Here is a 12,742-nt window from a genome sequence, read left to right as displayed (position 1 = left end):
TTTTAACTCTGAAACTTATCAAGCTTCTTTCTTTATGTCATTTATTCTCACTCTTGCTAAAGGTATAATGGGTGATAACCTTTTTGTTAGCTCAAGTGCGGGTAGTAATCCAAGAAATGATGAATTGGATTTTCTCCAAATTTTTTTTTTCAGAAATAGATTGAATAAATTGAATGAAAAATTAAATCAATATATTCTTTGATGAAAATTTAATGCAATGAGCAACAATTAATGCATCTTGAAGCAAATATAAACAACAATCAAAGTAAGGAGTGTAAGGATAGAGAAAATCGAACTCAAAGATTTATACAGGTTCAATCTTTCTCCAAATGCACTTATGTCCTCTCCCTTAACTTTTAGCCAAGATCAATCCACTAAATGAATCAAATTACAATCTATATCTTTTTCAAGGCTTAAAATAGAAACCTCTCACTCCTTATCTTTTTAGGCTAAGATAGCAATTTCTAATTCCCTACCTTTCAAGGCTAAAGTAGCAACCACTAATCTCACCAAATGATTTTTTGCAAAAACTCTTATACTATTCAAGAGGATGCCTCACCTCTTGATTATAAAATAGCTCAAATGTTTTGCAAACTATGAATACCTCTTAACGTTAAATGTTTGCCTAATGAAGTACAAAAAATGATAAATGAATAAAAAAGATAACTTAGATATAACAAATACAAAAGATGTAAATTTTAAGCTCTAAAACTCTTGATTTCTTGAGAGATATGAATGTATGGCTTATTGGTGCTTGCTTTCTTGTTTGATCAACCTTCTTGGTGTGTTGGAATACTTTATTTATAAAGAAAATAAGTTTGTAGCCGTTAGGGATGGTTTGGTGATGAAAATACCTGTTGGACATTTGAAAAATTAGTCGTTTGAAGCATTCCGTACAAGACCCAATTGATTGGTTGAAAAACCCAATCAATCCTGTACCTTACCCGATCAATCCCTTTTTGTAGGGGTTCGATCCCTTTTGGTTAGTTTCAAGTTTTATGACTTTTTGAATAAATAACCAATTGATCCTATATGTTAGGGGATTGATTGGCTTTGCTAAAAATCAATTTTTGAAACTTTTTAAGTAAAAAATCGATCAATCTTATGCAAAAAGGGATCGATCCCTTCTTCCCATTTTTGCACAAAATGTTTTTAAACTATAGAAAAGAAGTTAGCTTGTGTTTTAAAACAATTTTTAACTTGATAAAACACTTAAAAACACTTTTCCAAGTTCTAGCAAATTAAACATCATTTTGATAAATATATTATGTATTTAGTACAAAAATAATAAAACTTAAGAACAAGTACTAAATAAATTTATTTGCAAAAATATAATCAAACTTATTTAGCTTAATGTTTTGTCATTTTAAAATAAGGATCAATTCAAGGCTAACAATCTCTCCTTTTTTGATATGACAAGACTTAAAAATAAATTTGCTTGACAAAAAATATTTTAAGGTTTTGATAGTCATTTTGAAAAATAATTTTGAAAAACTCCCCTTAAACAATGTATAGAAAAACTCAGTAAATTCTTCTCCTCAACTAATGCATTTCAACTTAATCCAACACAACTCATAAATATATGCTAACTAATGCATTTCAACCAAATCCAACAAAACTCATATTATATATGTTAAGGCAAATATATCAATTAAGCACACACACACATGTATGTATATCAAAGCATAAGCAAATTTGTCCACAAAAATATTTCTCCCTTTTTTTGTCATAGTAAAAGGCATAGCAAATACTCACATATTCATTAAAGCTCTCCCCTTTTTTGTTAATAGTATATATAAAGGAGAATTTCCATAAACTCTCTCCCTTTTTGTCAGAGCAAAAGAAAGAGATCAATTTAAGGCATAGTACAAAATGCAAGAGCAAATAATATTAAGAGATTAATGAATGCATGTATTCAAGTAATATGCACAATGAACATCAAATACATGTATTCAAACACAAGAGCATAAAAGGATTTTAATATATCCAATTTTAGCAATATAGCACAAAATCACTCATAGCATGATTGCTATGAGTAAAGTGATAAAAGTACATTATGCATACTACTCATATATCATGTTTTTATAAAATGTGCTTAGAATGTAAAGCATTAATGTCATATAACAATATATTCAAGTACATTTATTCAAACTCATACCAAATGCTAAAAATATGTTATCTAGCAAATCATGAAAGATATAAGCTATATCAAGTATCAAGTATAAAAAACACAAGTATCCATGAAAGTTCAAAAATTCATTAGCAATTTTATCCACTAACTTTCAAAGAGCAGAGATATTTCATATATATGAAAGATTCAATCAATAATTCTAAGATGATAAAACCAATCTTTCATAAATATGTCCTATCCAAACAAGAACCTTAAGCTTATACATATATAATGTAGCATGAAAACTAATGAGCAATGAGGTTCAATCATTATGTCATAACCAAAAATTATATAAACATGATTTTCCAAACATAATGAACATATATGCTATATCAAATAAATCATAAAACCATAATTATCCAAATGCACGATGGACACTCATTCAAATATTTTCAAGTTATTTCAATATATAGCAATGTATTCAATCCAAACATATGCAAGTATTTAAACACAATTTAAACATATATTTCAATTATATAAGCATATGCAAAAACATTTCAAATCATATATAACAATATACCCATAAGGATACAATCATTTAAAAATAATATCGTATATGCTATCTCAATATTTTCAATCCATGAATATGTATAAAATATTAAATAATAAGTTCATAATATGAGTCAAAGTAATTAAAGATCAAGAAATCAATATATTCAACTCATCCATGTTTCAAGATTTAAACAAATCTTCAGGCATTAAAATTTATTCATCTCATCAAAGCAATAAAGAAGTAGGCATGAATAACAAAATGCACTCATCAATCCAAGCTTTTAAGAATATTAAAACAATCTCTACCAATTGGCTTAGTGACTAATTGGTGTAAAGTGCTCATATGCTCAAGCACAATATCTCATTTTTGCATACAACTTTAAAAAAAAAATTCAAAGCAATCAAATTATACATACCTCTAAAGCACATATCAAAGCAAGCATCTATATGAATTCAAGCTCATACATCATAAGCACATAACATAAAGTCAACACATTTACCTTAATTCATGTTTAGCTATGTTGTTGTGTTTTATTTAGTTGAGTGATGTTAAACCCTTCATTCCACATCATTTGAGTAAAATTTTTGGTACTTGGCCTTGATTGATGAAGATAACATGTTTTGCCTGCTATACTTGAAACTCTAAAATGAATGTTGGCCATTCATGCTGATTTCAAGTTTTGCTTGCATAGACTTAAAAAAGTTCTTAACAAGAAATATTCATTAGTATCATAAAAAAATCAACTGATAAAGATTATACCAATTGTTAGAAAATGAATTACATATTCTAAGTCATTAGAGGCAAGAGAAAATTTGTTCACTAAACACAAGTTGCTAATTGCAAGGGAAAAATATTTAAAAAAAATACTTTATAAACTTAAGCTAAAAGCCATGTATCAAATTAAACATTAAATAACTCAAGAATGGCAAAAAAGCTAAAGTTCTCATAATTTACAAAACTCCTTTTTTCTAGATCGTTAATGATGAATACAAAAAGACATATCAATATTCAAATATGTTCAAGGAAATTTTAGCTCAAGAGAATAAGTCAAAACAAATTTTAGGCCAATTAAAAGTTAAAGTCTCAAGGAAGACATATTTACCATTCAAACATATTCAAGAAAATTTAATCCAAAAGCATAAATATGTTTATACAAATTATAGGCTATATTCAAAAATATCTTAAGCTAAAAATAAGCATCATAAAAAAATCATTCTCTTAAGTCATTTTGCAATCATGTCAAGTCAATCTAAATCATCTTCATTAAATGATCATATACTTGACAGAAACAATAGATGAACTAACAATATATTCTATTTTAAGCCTAGGCAGTTCATCATGCATCAATTCAAGTTCACAAATTAAGAGATAAATCAATTAAGCATAAAACAATAAAGTTTAAAAAATGTTTCATAAAATTTAATAAATCAATTAAACATAGAAGAAAGAATATTTCAAGAATATTTTGCAAGAACAAGATACGAATTATTAGGCATTTTAAACCACAAACAATAAGGTCAAGTTGAATATAAGATCATGCAAGCATATTATCTTAACCAAGGCTATAGATGAACCAAGAATCAATATATTTCATTTAAGCTTAAGAAGTTCATCAACTCAGAAACATGAAAGAAGAAATAAGTCTTGAATCAACAATTAAGGACAATCATAAAGTATATTCAATATTATTTCATAAAAATTCAAGAGATAAGAAATTCAACCATTAATATATACTACACTAAATGTACTAAGGCCATGAACGTCATATTTGTAACACCAAACTCATGTAAGCAAATTTCTTTATGTAAAACAACATAGGATAAACTATTCAAAACTTAATATGTCTAAGATTTTGATTTTTGACACCTTAAAATCATTTTTGCTTGGAAAAGTCCTTAAAAAATCTCAAAATTAGTCAAGCTCATTTTTAATCAACTTGAACCATTCCAACAAGTTTATATTAACAAAACAAAAGTGTTCAAGTGGTAATTTGGCCTTAAAAACAAGGAAATCAAAAAGTCAACTCCTAAACCTCATATTTCCTTAAAAATGCTACATAGATAGGCAAATATGTTAAAACTCACATTTAAGCTTTTTAAATCATTTAGAAAAGTTTTATATCACAATTTGGAATTGTCCAAATGGTTTTTATGCTTATATATGCTAAAAAATTAGAACTGATCTTTTAAGCTCTAAAATTCGTTAAAACACGCATGTAACATTATGAAAAATTAAAATCATTGCAAGTTAATTAAGTTTCTTTAAGCAAGTTTAAATCATTAAATTCAAAATTTTCAAATTCATTTTGCACTTACAACTTTCTAAAATAAAATTTCACATTTGAAAGCTTGACTTCAGCAAGCATTATTTTTCAAAACAAAATATAAAATTTATAAATCATTAAGCTTTGTATGCTCCTCATAAGTTTGTGCATAAATATAAAAATAATTTAGCACATAATTAACTACATCAAGTATATAAAAACATACAACACTAATATCAACAATTTAGAACAACACATATGATCCTAAAAAAAGCATGGACATATCTCAAGCAATTAAACACCAAAAAAATTTCAGCAAGCATCACAATCATACTTAAGAGTAAAAATAAATACATACTCAATCAAACTCACATTTTCTCAAGATCATGAAATATATATCAAATAAAATTGGCATATTCAATATATATCAATAAAGCATATAATAATTAAATACTCAGTATTTAACAAGAATAGGCAACCAATTTTAAATTTATTTCAAATAAAATTTTAGAGGTTACCCATATCTATTATGTGTTTAGAGTTCCATTCTTCATAACTTATACTGTAACTTCTTGCTCTAGCACATTTAAAAGAGATATTAGTCATTTAGATTTTGGTACCTAAATTGCTTTAGGTCCTTGAGAGTTTGTGACTAAGTCTTTTATTCTTTTTGGAACCCATACTTACCTAATTCTAAATGAGACTTTTTTTTATAGGACAACCAGACATGGTATGAATATAAAAATTACAAAATTTGCATTTGGTCATTTTAATACTTGAATTATTGAAACCTTTATGTTTTTCATTCATTAAAACTTCAAACTTCATTTTCAAATCAAAAATTTCTTTTTGTATCATTTCATTTTTCTTTTTGCAATCTTTAAAATTTATTCTCAATTTCTCATTTTGACTTTCCAAATCATCTTTTATTTTCATCAAAATTTTTTTTCCAATATTCAATTTTGAAATTACTTTCTTGTATTGCAATTTCATTAACTCAATTTTTACAAATAACTCATTAACGGCATCTTGCAATTCATCAAATGTATAAGAGTTTAAATTAATAGATTTAGAAGTTACCTTAGGCTCTTCAAAAGCTATGAAGCATGATGCATTATAGTTGAATTGTTATCTTTCACAAGATCTTTTTTTCAATTTTCTCATTCTTCTTCTTGTCTCTGTATTTCATTTAACTTTTCTCATATCTTATTAAAGGTTGATAATTTTTGACCAAGTTGAAGTTATAAGAGTTTAGAGCTTTATAGAGAATGCACTTGACCTTGGCATCATCTAGTATTTGGTTCATGCATTTTACATCATTGGAAAGAGTAGTAGGCCCTCTTTCTATCATGTTTCAAGCTCTAAAATCTTGAGCTATGATGAATACCTTCATCCACATTTTTCAATCACAAAACTTATTTTTATAAAACGTGGGAGCTTTGAAGACTTCCTAACCATCTTGACAAATAGCTTTAGGATCTTTTACTCAAGGTTGTTAGACCAACAACCAAACTCTAATACTAATTGTTAGCTCAAGTATAGGTAGTAATCCAAAAAGGGGATGAATTGGATTTTTTCCAAATTTTTTTCCAAAAATAGATTTCAATAAATAAAATGAAAAATTAAAATCAATATATTTTTGGATAAAAATATGATGCAATGAATAACAATTAATGTATCTTTAAGCCAATATAAGCAACAATCAAAGTAAAGAGTATAGGGATAGAGAAATCAAACTAAAAACTTTATAGAGGTTCGGTCATTCTCTGAAGGTACCTACGTCTTCTCCCTTAGCTTCTAGCCAAGGTCAATCCACAAAATGAATCAAATTACAATTCCTATATTTTTCAAGGCTTACGATAGCAACCTTTCACTGCCTATCTTTTTAGGCTAAGATAATAACCTCTAATTCCTTACTTTTCAAGGCTAAAAGCAACCACTAATGTCACTAAATGAGTTTTTATAAAAACTCTCAAACTATTCAAGAGGATGCCTCACTTATTGATTATAAAATAGCTTAAATGTTTTACAAACTAAGTATACCTCTCTAAGGTTAAGTATTTGCCTAATGAAGTACAAAAAATGATGAATTAACAACAAAGATAACTTGGATACAACAAATACAAAAAACGTAAACTTTAAGCTCTAAAACTCTTAATTTCTTAAGACATATGAACGTATGGCTTATTGGTGCTTGCTCTTTTGTTTCATTAACCTTTTGGTATGTTAGAATGTCATATTTATAGAAAAAATGAGTTTGTAATCTTTTAGGATGGTTTGGTGATGAAAATACCCATTGAACATTTGAAAAACTATCTGTTTGAAGCATTCTACATAAGACCCAATTAATTAGGTAAAAGACCTTATTGATCTTGTACCTTAATTGATTAATCTTTTTTTGTAAGGGATCGATCTTTTTTGGCTAGTTTCAAGTTTCATAACTTTTTGGATAAAAAACCAATGGATCTATAAAATGAGGGGATCGATCCTATTTTCAAAACCTTAGATCTAGTCCATGCTATTGGGATTGATTGGTTTTGCAAAAAATTAAACTAAAAAACTTTTTAGGTAAAAAATCGATCGATCATATGCTGTAAACATCATTTTATATTTTGTATTTATTATTATTTTTTTTTTCTCTTCTTTTCTGATCCGTTTGACAAAATCTTGGTGCATTAAATGCACCCTCTCCAAAAGTATAAAATTTCAACCACCGGCAGCCACTTGACACTTTGTCTAACTTGGCAATGTGAATTTTGACCACCAAAAGTCTCTCATGTTGGTTGAAAATCTGAGATTTGAATCCCATAAAGCTTTATAAATAGAGCTTGTAACCTATAAGAAAAAGAGGGGAAGGCCATAAAAAAAACCCAGAATAAAAAAAAGATAAAAAAAAAGTTCAACCAGATTCAAAAAAAATTTCTTTCTGTCAAACAAAAACCTAGGAATAAAACAAAATCCTAAACTAAGTAACCTAAAAACAACAGCCTATGGATACAGAGACCAACAGTGCAAAAAAAACATAAAAAAATTTTAATAGAAACTTTAGGCCTTGATCATGTCATTTGAGGTTGTTTCTCACGAAACAAAGGCTGGATCTATGTTTAAGGGGGTTAAGGAAAATATTTTAGGTGGTTTTGGTTTTTTTCGATCACCGATGACAACGACTAATGACCAGTAGTGGCAATGATTGCAGTCAATCGGCCCCTTCTCCATTTTTGTTTAAAAGAGAAAAAGAGGTTGTTTTTAAAAAAAGGGAGAAATGAAGTGAAAAAAAAATTTGAGCTTTTATATAAACTGCTAAGAGCCAAAACGATGTTGTTTCGATAAGGACCAAAATGACATCATTTTGACATAAGAAGGATCAGTGTTATTCTTGACCCGACCCGAGGTCTACGCATTTGACCTAGCTACCCAACACCTCTCAGCTATTAATCGGTCCAGTTGAACTGGCTCAATTAAATCAGATCAGATTGGATCAAACCGTCAAACCTACTGAACTCGTGTTGATCAGACCGTTGTCAAATCCGGTTCATTTTTTATTTTTTTAAAATTTTTTTATATATTATTTTTGTTATTTTAAATTTTATTATTAATATTTATGCATATTAAAATGTCTATATTTGTTAGAATAAATTTTTTGTTAAAGTAAATAAAAATAAATAATGAAATATATTCATAAAATTTTTGATACTTTTGTTAATTGTAAAATAAACCTTATAATAATAATTATAAAATATAAAATATAAAAAAGGGAAATATTTTATCTTACGATGATATTCAAAAGTACTCTGAGTAGTGATACTTACGAAATCTCTAAGTAAAAAGATTTTTTTAAATACTACCAGTATATTAGAGTATTTATAAAATTTTTTTAATACAATAAAAATTTTCCTTTTTTTGTTGTAAGATAGTAAATAAAAATTAATTAATTTATTAAAAAAAAGATAAAAAATGAGAAAAAAAGAAATTTTATTCAATGACAGGATTCTAGAAGTATTCTGAGTAGAGATGCTTTAAGAAATCTCTAGATGAGAAGATTTTTTTTAAATATTAACAATGTATTGGAATATTTATAGAAAATCTTCAATATAATAAAAATTTCTCTTTTCTTCAAAAATTTAAATAATAATTCAATAAACAAAGTCAATAAAATTTCTAAAAGAAAAAATAAAATATATGCATCAACATGTTAGCATTTGCATTGCATGCATGACATAACTTTTTATGAAAAGCAAATTCGAGCCTTCGAGAATAAGATTCTAAGGTATTCCGAGAAGCGATGCCTAATAAATCTTTAAGTAAGAAATAGTTTTTCTAATAAATTATTTCAATAAAAGGGTTTTAATTTATTTTTCTCGAATAAAATTTGAACAATAATAAAAAAAAACAAAACTGTAATAAATAAAAGAAGTAAATGAAATTATTTTTCAAACATTTGAAAATAAGATTGTTTTTATCAAAATCAATGGATAACATGTAATTAATTGATATTGTTTTAAATGGACGTTGTGGGGGTGCTAATCCTTCCCACGCATAACTAACTCTCGAACCTAGATTGTTTCATAGACCCTAAAATTATCTTTTTAATAAATTTTAAAATTTTATTAAAAGAAAAAATTTTAATAGGTAGCCAATTGTACTTAGCCAAAAAAGATTGGTGGTGACTCTATTTTTATTTTCATTTTCAAATTCGTTGGGAGGACATAAAACTATTACAATAGTTTGGCGACTCCACTGGGGATGCCATTTGTTTTTGAGAGTCAGGCCAAAATTAACTATGTATTATCTTTAAATTTTGATTTAAACAATTTTAATCGGTATTTAAATTTTAATTTCTTAGACTTTTATTTTTCATTTTCAATAAAAAATAATAAAAAAAAAACAAAAAAGAAAAATTTCACACACGTTTATTTTACTATGCCTCTTATGCTTTATTTTTTTTTTATGTATTACTCTTGATAAATTAGGATACATTTGCACACACAATGACATGTTGCATCTCATGCATAAGCTTTATACCCGGGTTTCACCCCTTATAGGAGGAAGTAAAGTACCTATGCTATCGTGAGGTGATAACTTTTGTAATGGCAAATGAAATACTTCCACTCAAATTGAATCCTTTCCATTTGTAGCCTATAATGAGTGAGGATTAGGGTGCCTTACTAGTCTAACATGAATGATAGTGAGAAATAATTTGAGAACCTTTAGATATGTGTCAACCCGAATCAAGCAAGTAATAACCCTAGGAAGCTAACCTTGAGTAAAGCCTCGCCTACTCATTTGTAGAAAAATGCCCAAGACCAAAACATGTAAGAATAAAAGTCAAAAACAAAACAAAACAAAAATCACAAAAAATTCTTTTAATCTCAAACCACATCCTCACACTAACTCAATTTCATTTTCTTTTCCTTTTTACATTAATCATATCATATAGTTCTACATCAATGAATTTGGTCTAGGACATCTTTTTCTCAAAAAATCTTCATGGATATCATAGAACTATAGATTTACTCATCCTCAGTCAATGTCCCATGTGAGCCATATAATGAAGTATATGTTTCATAAAAAAAGCCCAACAAAAGAGTGGAGATTGCTTGCCTACCAATTATGTGTCTGAGTTACCTGAAAAGATGCATTTGGATCTCATTCAAAATAATTTAGAAGACTTAGCCATCATTTAGGTTCAGTTAAATAAAGAAAAAAAAGAAAGCTTTTGAAAGAAGTATAAACAGATTGCATCCCTCATTTCGGTAGTGATTGATGAATAGTTTATCAGGGTAGCTATATAGTTTTGGGATCCATCTTATAGATGCTTCACTTTTAATTAGGAGGATTTGGTGCCAACTATTAAGGAATATTCAATTTTGCTTGGGATAGAACTACAGTGTCTGGATAAAGTGTTTACCTGAAAGCTGAAATCAAGTTATCACAAAAAGTTGGCCAAGCTTATAAAGGTTAAGTAGAAACCATAGATTCCTTCATAAATCCTAAAGGTGAACATTTTGGTATTCGTTGGGACTTTCTCTGAAACTTTATTCTAGGGCATTTATTGATGATCAAGGCATGGTTATGTTTGCTTTAGCATTGCATGGCATGGTGATTTTCTCAAAGTTTTTAGGTTACATCGAGATAACTGTGGTGAACTTTTTTGAGCAAATTGAAACCCAAGTAATTAATCTCACACTAGTAGTCCCAGCTAAAACCATCAAGTTATTGAATTTTTATTGACGGAATAGAAAAGGACGGTTCATAGGGTGTGCACCGTTGTTATATGTGTGGGTAAGAAGTCATTTCAAGTGTAGGAAAAGTGTATTTTCAAAACTATATCTTCAAAACAAAGCACCAATTGAAGAGTTTTACAAAAGCCAATGGCCGACAATGAAGACTAAAGAAGAGTGGGTTTTTTTCTTACGAAGGCTTACCGAAGATGAACTACAATGGATGGCACCTTAGATGCCTCGTGTGCCCATGTTATATCATAGAGAAAATGAACCATGGATACCACTGTTATGACTATAGGGTGTTGTAAGTTATGCCCCATTGATTGTGTTTAGGCAATTTGGTACAAATAGTTTATTCTTGCCACTCATGGCCTAGTCCAAGTAAAATTTATTTATGAGAAATCAAAGCCACCAAGAACCTCAGAGCAGTTAATCCAAGCATGGAAGAAAATACGAATAATGAGATTAGGGCCTTTTTTCGACAAAGTCACTATTGATTACCAAATTTGGACAGTGAAGTGGCTTAGAGAGATAGTACTCCCTTTTGATGATAGCTCACATCAATCAATTAACCTTACAATAGAAGTGCAATTATAAAAAATTGAACTTGATAGAAAAGAATTAGGAACTGAAAAAGAAGAAATAAGAATAGAAAATTTGAGACTTTGCAAAAAAATGAGACAATTGAAACATGAAGAAAATATACAAGGGAGTAGATCAGAGAAGGTTATAAAAGAACGAGATGTGGCTAAAAATGATATGAAAGATTTGCACTAAGAAAATAAAAGATTATGAGTCCAATTCAAGACTGAAAAAGTCACCAAATCTTACCTTAGTTAAAAATGTGAAATGAATGAGCTTCGAGAGGAAATGAACCAATGAAAAAGAAAGCTTAAGAAAAGCAAGAACAGGTCACTAGAATTTCTCAAGAATGCTAGAATTGGGAAGGATTATACTCTACAGCTTTGGCAAGATTGGTTGAATGCCCAAAAGAAAAGGAAAGGTTGGAGGCTATGCTTGCAAAAGAGAGAAGAAAACACCTTAAAGTACTAAATGAAAAAAAAAATCACTTCACCAGGTGATCCAAGGGTTAGAGCTACAACTACAAGATCATAAGAACTATATTTCAACAATAATAGATGAGTGGTAAAGAAGGGAAAATGATTGAATTTTCATATGTGATTCAAAACAAGATACCCACATGAGATGAAGAACAGAAAGCTTAGGGAGACAATAGTATATAGAACACATGACTAACCAAGTTTGCAAGATAGTAAAGAAAGCATAGAAGATGGTTAAAAAGGTACAAGTATTAAGATAAGAAGTCAATCCCATAGGAGAATATGGCAGTGCCTAGTGAACTTTCTAGATGAGGCCAAAGATCATTATGAGTAAGTCAAACACTTTTATGGATATAATTTTAGGATAATAAATCTCATGTAACAAAAGTTGTTGGAATTAATAAAATTTCTTGTGTTGAAATTTGTCAAAGAGCAAATATCTCTCAATTGCATTCATGCATCATATGCATCATTTTCTTTAAAAAAATCATAAAAAATAAAAAATAAAATTTTCAACATATGGCATTTTGA

This window comes from Durio zibethinus, chromosome 22 (genome assembly GCF_047325235.1).
Source record: "Durio zibethinus cultivar Kanyao isolate XHJ-2024 chromosome 22, ASM4732523v1, whole genome shotgun sequence".
Taxonomy (NCBI): Eukaryota; Viridiplantae; Streptophyta; class Magnoliopsida; order Malvales; family Malvaceae; genus Durio; species Durio zibethinus.
This window is presented reverse-complemented; position numbering follows the sequence as displayed.